Raw genomic sequence first — 10,241 nt, 5'->3', positions numbered from 1 at the left:
GTAAAAACCAATAAAAAACTAAAAAAAAAACTAACAAAACTAAAAAGAAGGTAAAAACTACAAAAAAACTAAAAAGAAAAAAACTAAAAAAAGGCAAAAACTACAAAAAAAACTAAAAACTAATAAAAAAAATAAAAAAGCTAAAAAACTAAAAAAAACTAAAAAAACTAAAAAAAGGTAAAAAACTAAAAAAACTAAAAACTAAAAAAAACTAAAAAAAAGGAAAAACTGAAAAATAAGCTAAAATAAAGGTAAAAACCAATAAAAAACTAAAAAAAAAATGAAAAAACTAAAAAAAGGCAAAAACTACAAAAAAACTAAAAACTAATAAAAAAAGTAAAAAAGCTAAAAAACTAAAAAAATAAAAAAACTAAAAAAAGGTAAAAAACTAAAAAAATAAAAAATAAAAAACTAAAAAAAAACTAAAAAAGGTAAAAACTAAAAGAACTAAAAAGAAAAAAATAAATGACGAGACAAAAGGAATGTTCGATTAGCAATCAACAAAGCACCGGGACACAGGGAGTATAAATGACGACCAGGACATAAGTAAAAAAAAAAACTAACAAAACTAAAAAGAAGGTAAAAACTACAAAAAAACTAAAAAGAAAAAAAAAACTAAAAACTAATAAAAAAACTAAAAAATCTAAAAATCTAAATAAACTAAAAAGAAAAAAAAAGGAAAAAATAAAGGAGAAAAACAAAACTAAAAAACGAATGTATATACAGACCGGGACACCGGGATACAAATGACGACCGGGACACAGGGAATATAAATGACGACCGGGACACAGGGACACAACTACAACGGGGACACCGGGGGAAACAGGGGGATATAAAACCACCTCCGTCCATATAGCTGAGTCTCTGCTTTGAATTTTTTAAAGCCAATTTTTGAATCTTATTAAGGTAGAAAAACTCTTTTCAGTCGCATTAATAGAAATTGGCAACGTAGCAAATGTCGAAAACATTTAGGACGCTTACTGAATTTTTTTTTGGCAAGTTGAATTCTTTCCGCCGGGTTCCATAGTACTTGATTCTTATCCAACTCTAATATAGAATTTCTTATGCCAAGCTGCCAAAGCTTATTAAACAGCTCTTGATTTTGGGCATATCCCTTTCATAAAGCCGAGAAAGCTTTATTGAACCTTTTCAAATCTTCTGAAGAGAGAAGTTTACCAGTAGCCGAACGAATTTTGCCTACACACAATACCAATTGCACAGAAACAATAACCACAATAACCATAGAGTCGGTTGAAATTTTGGTAAAAACATTTATAGAGAGTCTTAAACTTGTGAACAGTTTGATAATTAAAAGCTAAAGGTAAGTTAGTTTCAAATAAGATAAAATGTAATTTCTTACCAATTTTTAAGCAAAGCATTGTCAAAATAAATTTACTCACGGAAAAAAATAATACGCTACAAAAAATATCTTTGCCGTAGGACCATGGGGTTGTGGAGTCGTCATATTTATGAAACCAAATCAGTATATAGAAAACAAAATTTTAAAACAAAAGGTTTTTCGACAATAAAGGAAGACGGACAAAACTAGTCCTCAGTCTCGTTACAGTCCTGTTTATAGTTTGTATAAACTGGAGTTTGCTGTGGTTGCCAACTCTGCAGCGTTGTCAAGTACTACCATGAAGAATATCCAATGTTTTCAAATATTAATTCAATTTTATTTTTCTTAAATACGTCCCAAAACCACGCCGGCTACACATGACGTTTGATATGATATATCCACGTACTTTTTGTAAGTAGCTAAAAATACTAAAAACAAAACACAATAAATGGACAACGTTTTTTCTTTTTTTATAAAGAGCTTGAACCTTTTATTCCGCCTATAAAAAGTAAAAATAAAAAAAGATTAACACAAGAAAAGATTAAATATTGAATTTTACTATTTCTTCAGAAAGGAGGCTTATTGAGTTCACACAAACTTCACATGGGAAAAGGATCTTCAAAGTAGCAGTATTTAGTCAAATACACAATGTAGAACAGTAAACTGATTCCTTATTAAATTCCTGATTGCTTATTATCCTGATGATTCCTTATTAAAAATTCATCTTGCCAAAAGAGTTCAAAATAGGCAATTAGACATATATTAAAATATCAGATTTTCTTCTATAATTAGAATATGTTTTTTTTCTAATATAAGACCAGAAGGGGGGGGGGGTTCATCCATATTGAAGCACTAGTGTAATATGTAGGCTTTCAAAAATAACAGACAATACAGAGAAATAACAGGTATTGATCGGAAATCTAACCTGTGACTAAGTAAACAGTTTTTAATACACAATGAAAAAAAAACAAGAAATCTTTAATTTTTCTGTTTCTTGAGGAGGTGGGTTACTTACTTTATACAATAATGTCAACAGAAAAAAAAAGAAAGAAGAAAAGTTACAATAATTACTATACACACTTTAAAGCAGCAAACTGGTGATTATTTTAAAATTCATTTTCCGAAAAATTCAAAATAGACAAATAACTTTATCAAAATACCAAACTGTATCTATTATTTATGATATTCTTTTATCAACACCAAAACTTTGGGAAAGAGGGGGACTTCAGCTCACTCGCCCTCTCGGGGGCGCCTCTGGGTCTCAGTATATTTTTCAAGTGTATACTTCCTTAGTATTCTTTCCTGGCGCGAAGGCATTGGATAGTGTCGAAGTTTTTGAAAAAACTTGGAAAACAATGTAAAAAGAAAATTTAGAAAAGAAGACCATTTCGGACCATATTATTTCACGCGTTTTGTAAGGATAAAAATTATTCACAGTGAACGTCAAAATTTGCTAGTCCCTTCACCTTAAGACAGTCGGACAATTCGGATCGAAAATGGCTAAGGGAGTTACAACAGTTGAAAACATGAACAGGAAGCAGCAGGTTCATTAATTTTTTCAAGATCACCGGAAACCATAGAGAGCGAAAGCTTTGATCTGACACAATTAAAAACCTTCAACGCCGCGAAGACACTAAGCAAAATTGTTATGGCTATGAACGTTGGTTGAGTTTAAATTTTATCATTTCTTCTGTGGTCACGTGAAACCCAGAGGCAATTTTAGGGGAGGGACAAAGGGAGCACTTGCCCCAGGCACAAAGTTTCAAAATTCTGTGATTTAAAAATTTTTATTAGTAAAGTAGAGGGCACAGTTAATAAATAATTAATAAATCATTAATTAATAAAATAAAAATAATTTATAATAATTACATTATTTAATTGGTAAATTAGAAAACGAATTATTAGTTAATTAATAAATTAAAAATGATTTTGTTATTAAACAAAATTTTGTCGAAATTTAGCCGGAAAAAATTGGCCCCCGTGGGAGACACGGGGGGGGGGGGGGCACTAATCAATATTTCGCCCTGGACGCAAGAGGGACCAGAAATACCACTGGTGAAATCGTAAGGAAGCCTTAAAAGACTTAAATTACTAACATCTTGTTATCCGTTAAACACAGAATAATTCAGGGAGGTGTATTGAGGCATACTGTCTTGATACAATAGCTGTATTTTTATCAACATTTTCGGTTTCTTTCACCGAGTATTTCCTGTTCAGCCCGTCAAAATATTTCCGCATCTCAGGATTCACGTGAAATACCCGAAAAAATTATCAATAGTTGCAGTGTGCACCACAAAATGGCAAAGAATTAAGTGCAGCCAATTGTAATTGAAAAATCAAAAACGTGTTTATTTTACTCTTAACTTCATGCAGACACATGAATTTTAAATCATAGTAGAAAAATAATAAAAACACTAGATTTTCTTTTATAAGCCAATTACTTGAAAAATTTTCAATACTCAAGCATACACGCAAAGCTCAAAATTCTGAAATTTTTTAGTTGTATTTAAGAGGTGCATTAAAACCCAAAGCATGAATAAATATCCTTTTTAATTTTACTCCATGAATTTGGAGCTCAAGTAAACATTGAACAAACTCCACAAAGCTAGCATTTGGACACTTTTTGAACCTGTTCCAATTAGCCTTTGAACAATTCAATTCTATTAACACATCAGACTTTTTGACTTTTTTAATGTCACTTTTTTTGTAATCGTAGAAGATCAGTATGAAGAACTTGGAAATGATGCTCTAACAGCCATCTAGTGGATGAGCTACCCCGACTGTCCGAGATTCGTGAATGTCGACATTCACCGGTGAGTTTCCAAAATATCATTTTTTTTTCTCTGGATTAATCAGCGTTGCCAGTCAATTTTTTCAGTTTAATGCAAGGTTTGAAGATGACAGGTTAGGTTAGCTTTGGTTAGGCTGGGGTAGCTTATGTTTTCAACCCATCTCGGATGTCTATAACCAAATTTAACCTAAACTAACATAATCTGACCTAACCAAACTTTTACATCATAGCTTGCATAAGACTGAAAAAGCTGACTCGCAAAGCTAATTCAATCCAAGCAGAGAAAAATGAATTTCGGACATTCACCGGTGAATGTCGACACTAACCAGATTTCGGACATTCACGGTAACATATGTACGAATAATAACTTGGATTCGAACTAAACAATGCTCCTGAAACAAACACTAATCAAGCCAGAATTCCTGAAGCCAGCGGGGTAAAAGTTTTCATAACATTTCAGAGCCACATCATCTGATTATCATGTAATCAGATATATCGCATATTCAGATTATCTGATCGTCATGTCTCATTTCGAGAGCACTTTGCAGAAGTTATCACAACATAAGATATAATGCAAAAAAAATAATCAAATTTTCAAGTAACCGAAGACAGCCTTGGCGGTTTACAAAACCAAAATATAAAGTCAAATCTATACATATCTATCTATCTATATATATAAAAATAAGTTGTCTGTGTGTGTGCGTCGAGTGACGTCATGTTTGTGTGTCGACTGACGTCATGTTTGTCGACTGACGTCATGTTTGTCGACTGACGTCATTATAAGGATTGAGCTGTATGCGTCATGAAGTTGTTTGTCTACTGACGTCATGTTTGTCAACTGATGAAATTATATACCGGGACACCGGGACACAAATGACGACCGGAAACAGGGAATACAAATGACGACCGGGAACCTCAAAGAGAAATTACAGACTGGGACACCCGGACACAAATCACGACCGGGACACAGGGAATATAAATGACGACCGGGACATAGGGACACAACTACAACGAGGACGCCGGGGGCACAGGCGGGATATATAAATGACGACCGGGACACAGGGATTGTTCGAATAGAAATTACAGACCGGGACACAAATGACGACCGGGACACAGGGAATATAAATGACGACCGGACAACTAATATGGCGCGTAACGACTTACGCGCGCGGGGGGCGGGAAGCGCCCCACCAACTAGGTGTTGGGGTGGCGCGAAGCGCCACTCCAACAGCTAGTATATATATATAAATAAGTTGTTTGTGTGTGTCTGTTGACTGACGTCATGTTTGTGCGTCGACTGATGTCATGTTTGTCGACTGACGTCATTATAAGGATTGAGCTGTATGTCGTCATGAGGTTGTTTGTCGACTGACGTCATGTTTTTCGACTGACGAAATTACAGACCGGGACACAAATGACGACCGGGACACAGGGAATATAAATGATGACCAGGACACAGGGACACAACTACAACGGGGACACCGGGGGGATATATAAATGACGACCGGGACACAGGAAATGTTCGATTAGCAATCACCATCAACAAAGCTCAAGGGCAATCATGTTGCATTATAAGATGACACTGCAGACCAAGACACCAGGACACAAATGACGACCGGGACACAGGGAATATAAATATCGACCGGGACACTCAAAGAGAAATTACAGACCGGGATACTGGGACACAAATGACGACCGGGACACCGGGACACAGGGAATATAAATGGACACAGGGAATTGTTATGCCACGGACATAACAAGTCCGTGGCATGGGTCCCACTCAAAGAAATTATGGACCTGTACTATAAATTAAACCTTTTTTCTAGAAAAAAAAATTTATAATTTGAATAAGAAATACACAGAAATTAATTAGGTAAGGGACATAGCCCCAAGCCCCCCCCCCCCTGGATGGGTCCCTGAATGTAGATGACCTTTATACTCAATAGCAAAAGGGGTAATCAATTTTTTTGATAGACATGAAAAAAGGCAGTGAAACCGCAGTCAATAGCGTACTAATTTACAACTAAGGGAGTCAAAGTTATTTGAAATATAGGTTTTTGGTTTGAGTCGTGATTATAAATTAGTTCATTTTTAAGTCAGCATTTACGAAGCAAAAATGAAAACCCCGAAACTTTGACTTATGACGCCAGTCTAGGTAAATTATTAGTGTAAGTGTGACCAAGTTCTATTTTTAATTAGAATCCAGCGAGTCAAATATAGCTCGTCAAGAGTTCAGTAGTGAAAGTCGAAGTTAGAGTAGAAAATTGTGAAACTCTAGGAATTTGAGTCGAAAATGTTGTAGCCCTAGAGAGTCACAGATAGCTTGTAAAGATTTCAGTAGTGAGAGTCGAAGTTAGAGTGGAAAATTGTGAAACTCTAGGAATTTGAGTCGCAAATGTTGTAGCCCTAGAGAGTCACAGATAGCTTGTCATGAGTTCAGCAGTGAGAGTCGAAGTTAGAGTAGAAAATTGTGAAACTCTAGGAATTTGAGTCGAAAATGTTGTAGCCCTAGAGAGTCACAAATAGCTCGTCAAGAGTTCAGTAGTGAAAGTCGAAGTTAGAGTAGAAAATTGTGAAACTCTAGGAATTTGAGTCGAAAATGTTGTAGCCCTAGAGAGTCACAAATAGCTTGTTAAGAGTTCAGTAGTGAGAGTCGAAGTTAGAGTGGAAAATTGTGAAACTCTAGGAATTTGAGTCGAAAATGTTGTAGCCCTAGAGAGTCACAGATAGCTTGTCATGAGTTCAGCAGTGAGAGTCGAAGTTAGAGTAGAAAATTGTGAAACTCTAGGAATTTGAGTCGAAAATGTTGTAGCCCTAGAGAGTCACAAATAGCTCGTCAAGAGTTCAGTAGTGAAAGTCGAAGTTAGAGTAGAAAATTGTGAAACTCTAGGAATTTGAGTCGAAAATGTTGTAGCCCTAGAGAGTCACAGATAGCTTGTCATGAGTTCAGCAGTGAGAGTCGAAGTTAGAGTGGAAAATTGTGAAACTCTAGGAATTTGAGTCGAAAATGTTGTAGCCCTAGAGAGTCACAGATAGCTTGTCAAGAGTTCAGTATTGAGAGTCGAAGTTAGAGTGGAAAATTGTGAAACTCTAGGAATTTGAGTCGAAAATGTTGTAGCCCTAGAGAGTCACAGATAGCTTGTCAAGAGTTCAGTAGTGAGAGTCGAAGTTAGAGTAGAAAATTGTGAAACTCTAGGAATTTGAGTCGAAAATGTTGTAGCCCTAGAGAGTCACAAATAGCTTGTTAAGAGTTCAGTAGTGAGAGTCGAAGTTAGAGTAGAAAATTGTGAAACTCTAGGAATTTGAGTCGAAAATGTTGTAGCCCTAGAGAGTCACAAATAGCTTGTTAAGAGTTCAGTAGTGAGAGTCGAAGTTAGAGTGGAAAATTGTGAAACTCTAGGAATTTGAGTCGAAAATGTTGTAGCCCTAGAGAGTCACAGATAGCTTGTCATGAGTTCAGCAGTGAGAGTCGAAGTTAGAGTAGAAAATTGTGAAACTCTAGGAATTTGAGTCGAAAATGTTGTAGCCCTAGAGAGTCACAAATAGCTCGTCAAGAGTTCAGTAGTGAAAGTCGAAGTTAGAGTAGAAAATTGTGAAACTCTAGGAATTTGAGTTGAAAATGTTGTAGCCCTAGAGAGTCACAAATAGCTTGTTAAGAGTTCAGTAGTGAGAGTCGAAGTTAGAGTGGAAAATTGTGAAACTCTAGGAATTTGAGTCGAAAATGTTGTAGCCCTAGAGAGTCACAGATAGCTTGTCATGAGTTCAGCAGTGAGAGTCGAAGTTAGAGTAGAAAATTGTGAAACTCTAGGAATTTGAGTCGAAAATGTTGTAGCCCTAGAGAGTCACAAATAGCTCGTCAAGAGTTCAGTAGTGAAAGTCGAAGTTAGAGTAGAAAATTGTGAAACTCTAGGAATTTGAGTCGAAAATGTTGTAGCCCTAGAGAGTCACAGATAGCTTGTCATGAGTTCAGCAGTGAGAGTCGAAGTTAGAGTAAAAAATTGTGAAACTCTAGGAATTTGAGTCGAAAATGTTGTAGCCCTAGAGAGTCACAGATAGCTTGTCAAGAGTTCAGTAGTGAGAGTCGAAGTTAGAGTGGAAAATTGTGAAACTCTAGGAATTTGAGTCGAAAATGTTGTAGCCCTAGAGAGTCACAGATAGCTTGTCATGAGTTCAGCAGTGAGAGTCGAAGTTAGAGTAGAAAATTGTGAAACTCTAGGAATTTGAGTCGAAAATGTTGTAGCCCTAGAGAGTCACAGATAGCTTGTCATGAGTTCAGCAGTGAGAGTCGAAGTTAGAGTAGAAAATTGTGAAACTCTAGGAATTTGAGTCGAAAATGTTGTAGCCCTAGAGAGTCACAAATAGCTCGTCAAGAGTTCAGTAGTGAAAGTCGAAGTTAGAGTAGAAAATTGTGAAACTCTAGGAATTTGAGTCGAAAATGTTGTAGCCCTAGAGAGTCACAAATAGCTTGTTAAGAGTTCAGTAGTGAGAGTCGAAGTTAGAGTGGAAAATTGTGAAACTCTAGGAATTTGAGTCGAAAATGTTGTAGCCCTAGAGAGTCACAGATAGCTTGTCATGAGTTCAGCAGTGAGAGTCGAAGTTAGAGTAGAAAATTGTGAAACTCTAGGAATTTGAGTCGAAAATGTTGTAGCCCTAGAGAGTCACAAATAGCTCGTCAAGAGTTCAGTAGTGAAAGTCGAAGTTAGAGTAGAAAATTGTGAAACTCTAGGAATTTGAGTCGAAAATGTTGTAGCCCTAGAGAGTCACAAATAGCTTGTCAAGAGTTCAGTAGTGAGAGTCGAAGTTAGAGTGGAAAATTGTGAAACTCTAGGAATTTGAGTCGAAAATGTTGTAGCCCTAGAGAGTCACAGATAGCTTGTCAAGAGTTCAGTAGTGAGAGTCGAAGTTAGAGTGGAAAATTGTGAAACTCTAGGAATTTGAGTCGAAAATGTCGTATCCCTAGAGAGTCACAGATAGCTTGTCATGAGTTCAGTAGTGAGAGTCGAAGTTAGAGTGGAAAATTGTGAAACTCTAGGAATTTGAGTCGAAAATGTCGTATCCCTCGAGAGTCACAGATAGCTTGTCAAGAGTTCAGCAGTGAGAGTCGAAGTTAGAGTAGAAAATTGTGAAACTCTAGGAATTTGAGTCGAAAATGTTGTAGCCCTAGAGAGTCACAAATAGCTCGTCAAGAGTTCAGTAGTGAAAGTCGAAGTTAGAGTAGAAAATTGTGAAACTCTAGGAATTTGAGTCGAAAATGTTGTAGCCCTAGAGAGTCACAGATAGCTTGTCAAGAGTTCAGTAGTGAGAGTCGAAGTTAGAGTGGAAAATTGTGAAACTCTAGGAATTTGAGTCGAAAATGTTGTAGCCCTAGAGAGTCACAGATAGCTTGTCAAGAGTTCAGTAGTGAGAGTCGAAGTTAGAGTGGAAAATTGTGAAACTCTAGGAATTTGAGTCGAAAATGTTGTGGCCCTAGAGAGTCACAGATAGCTTGTCAAGAGTTCAGTAATGAGAGTCGAAGTTAGAGTAGAAAATTGTGAAACTCTAGGAATTTGAGTCGAAAATGTTGTAGCCCTAGAGAGTCACAGATAGCTTGTCAAGAGTTCAGTAGTGAGAGTCGAAGTTAGAGTGGAAAATTGTGAAACTCTAGGAATTTGAGTCGAAAATGTTGTAGCCCTAGAGAGTCACAGATAGCTTGTCAAGAGTTCAGTAGTGAGAGTCGAAGTTAGAGTGGAAAATTGTGAAACTCTAGGAATTTGAGTCGAAAATGTCGTAGCCCTAGAGAGTCACAGATAGCTTGTCAAGAGTTCAGCAGTGAGAGTCGAAGTTAGAGTGGAAAATTTTGAAACTCTAGGAATTTGAGTCGAAAATGTTGTAGCCGTAGAGAGTCACAGATAGCTTGTCAAGAGTTCAGTAATGAGAGTCGGAACTAGAGTGGAAAATTGTGAAATTCTAGGAATTTGAGTCGAAAATGTTGTAGCCCTAGAGAGTCACAGATAGCTTGTCAAGAGTTCAGTAGTGAGAGTCGAAGTTAGAGTGGAAAATTGTGAAACTCTAGGAATTTGAGTCGAAAATGTCGTAGCCCTAGAGAGTCCCAGATAGCACGTCAAGAGTTCA

General features: G+C 36.4%; 1 protein-coding gene across 1 annotated transcript in view; it reads right to left on the bottom strand.

Annotated features, from left to right (window-relative positions):
* Nucleotides 1–10,241, bottom strand: part of LOC136028674 (zinc finger protein on ecdysone puffs-like) — a gene marked incomplete in the record, with an annotated part of 72,223 nt that overhangs the window by 5,798 nt on the left and 56,184 nt on the right.

Source organism: Artemia franciscana, chromosome 7 (genome assembly GCF_032884065.1).
Source record: "Artemia franciscana chromosome 7, ASM3288406v1, whole genome shotgun sequence".
NCBI classification, from domain to species: Eukaryota; Metazoa; Arthropoda; class Branchiopoda; order Anostraca; family Artemiidae; genus Artemia; species Artemia franciscana.
Note: the sequence above shows the minus strand (reverse complement) of the source record. Positions and strands in the feature narration are given on the sequence as shown.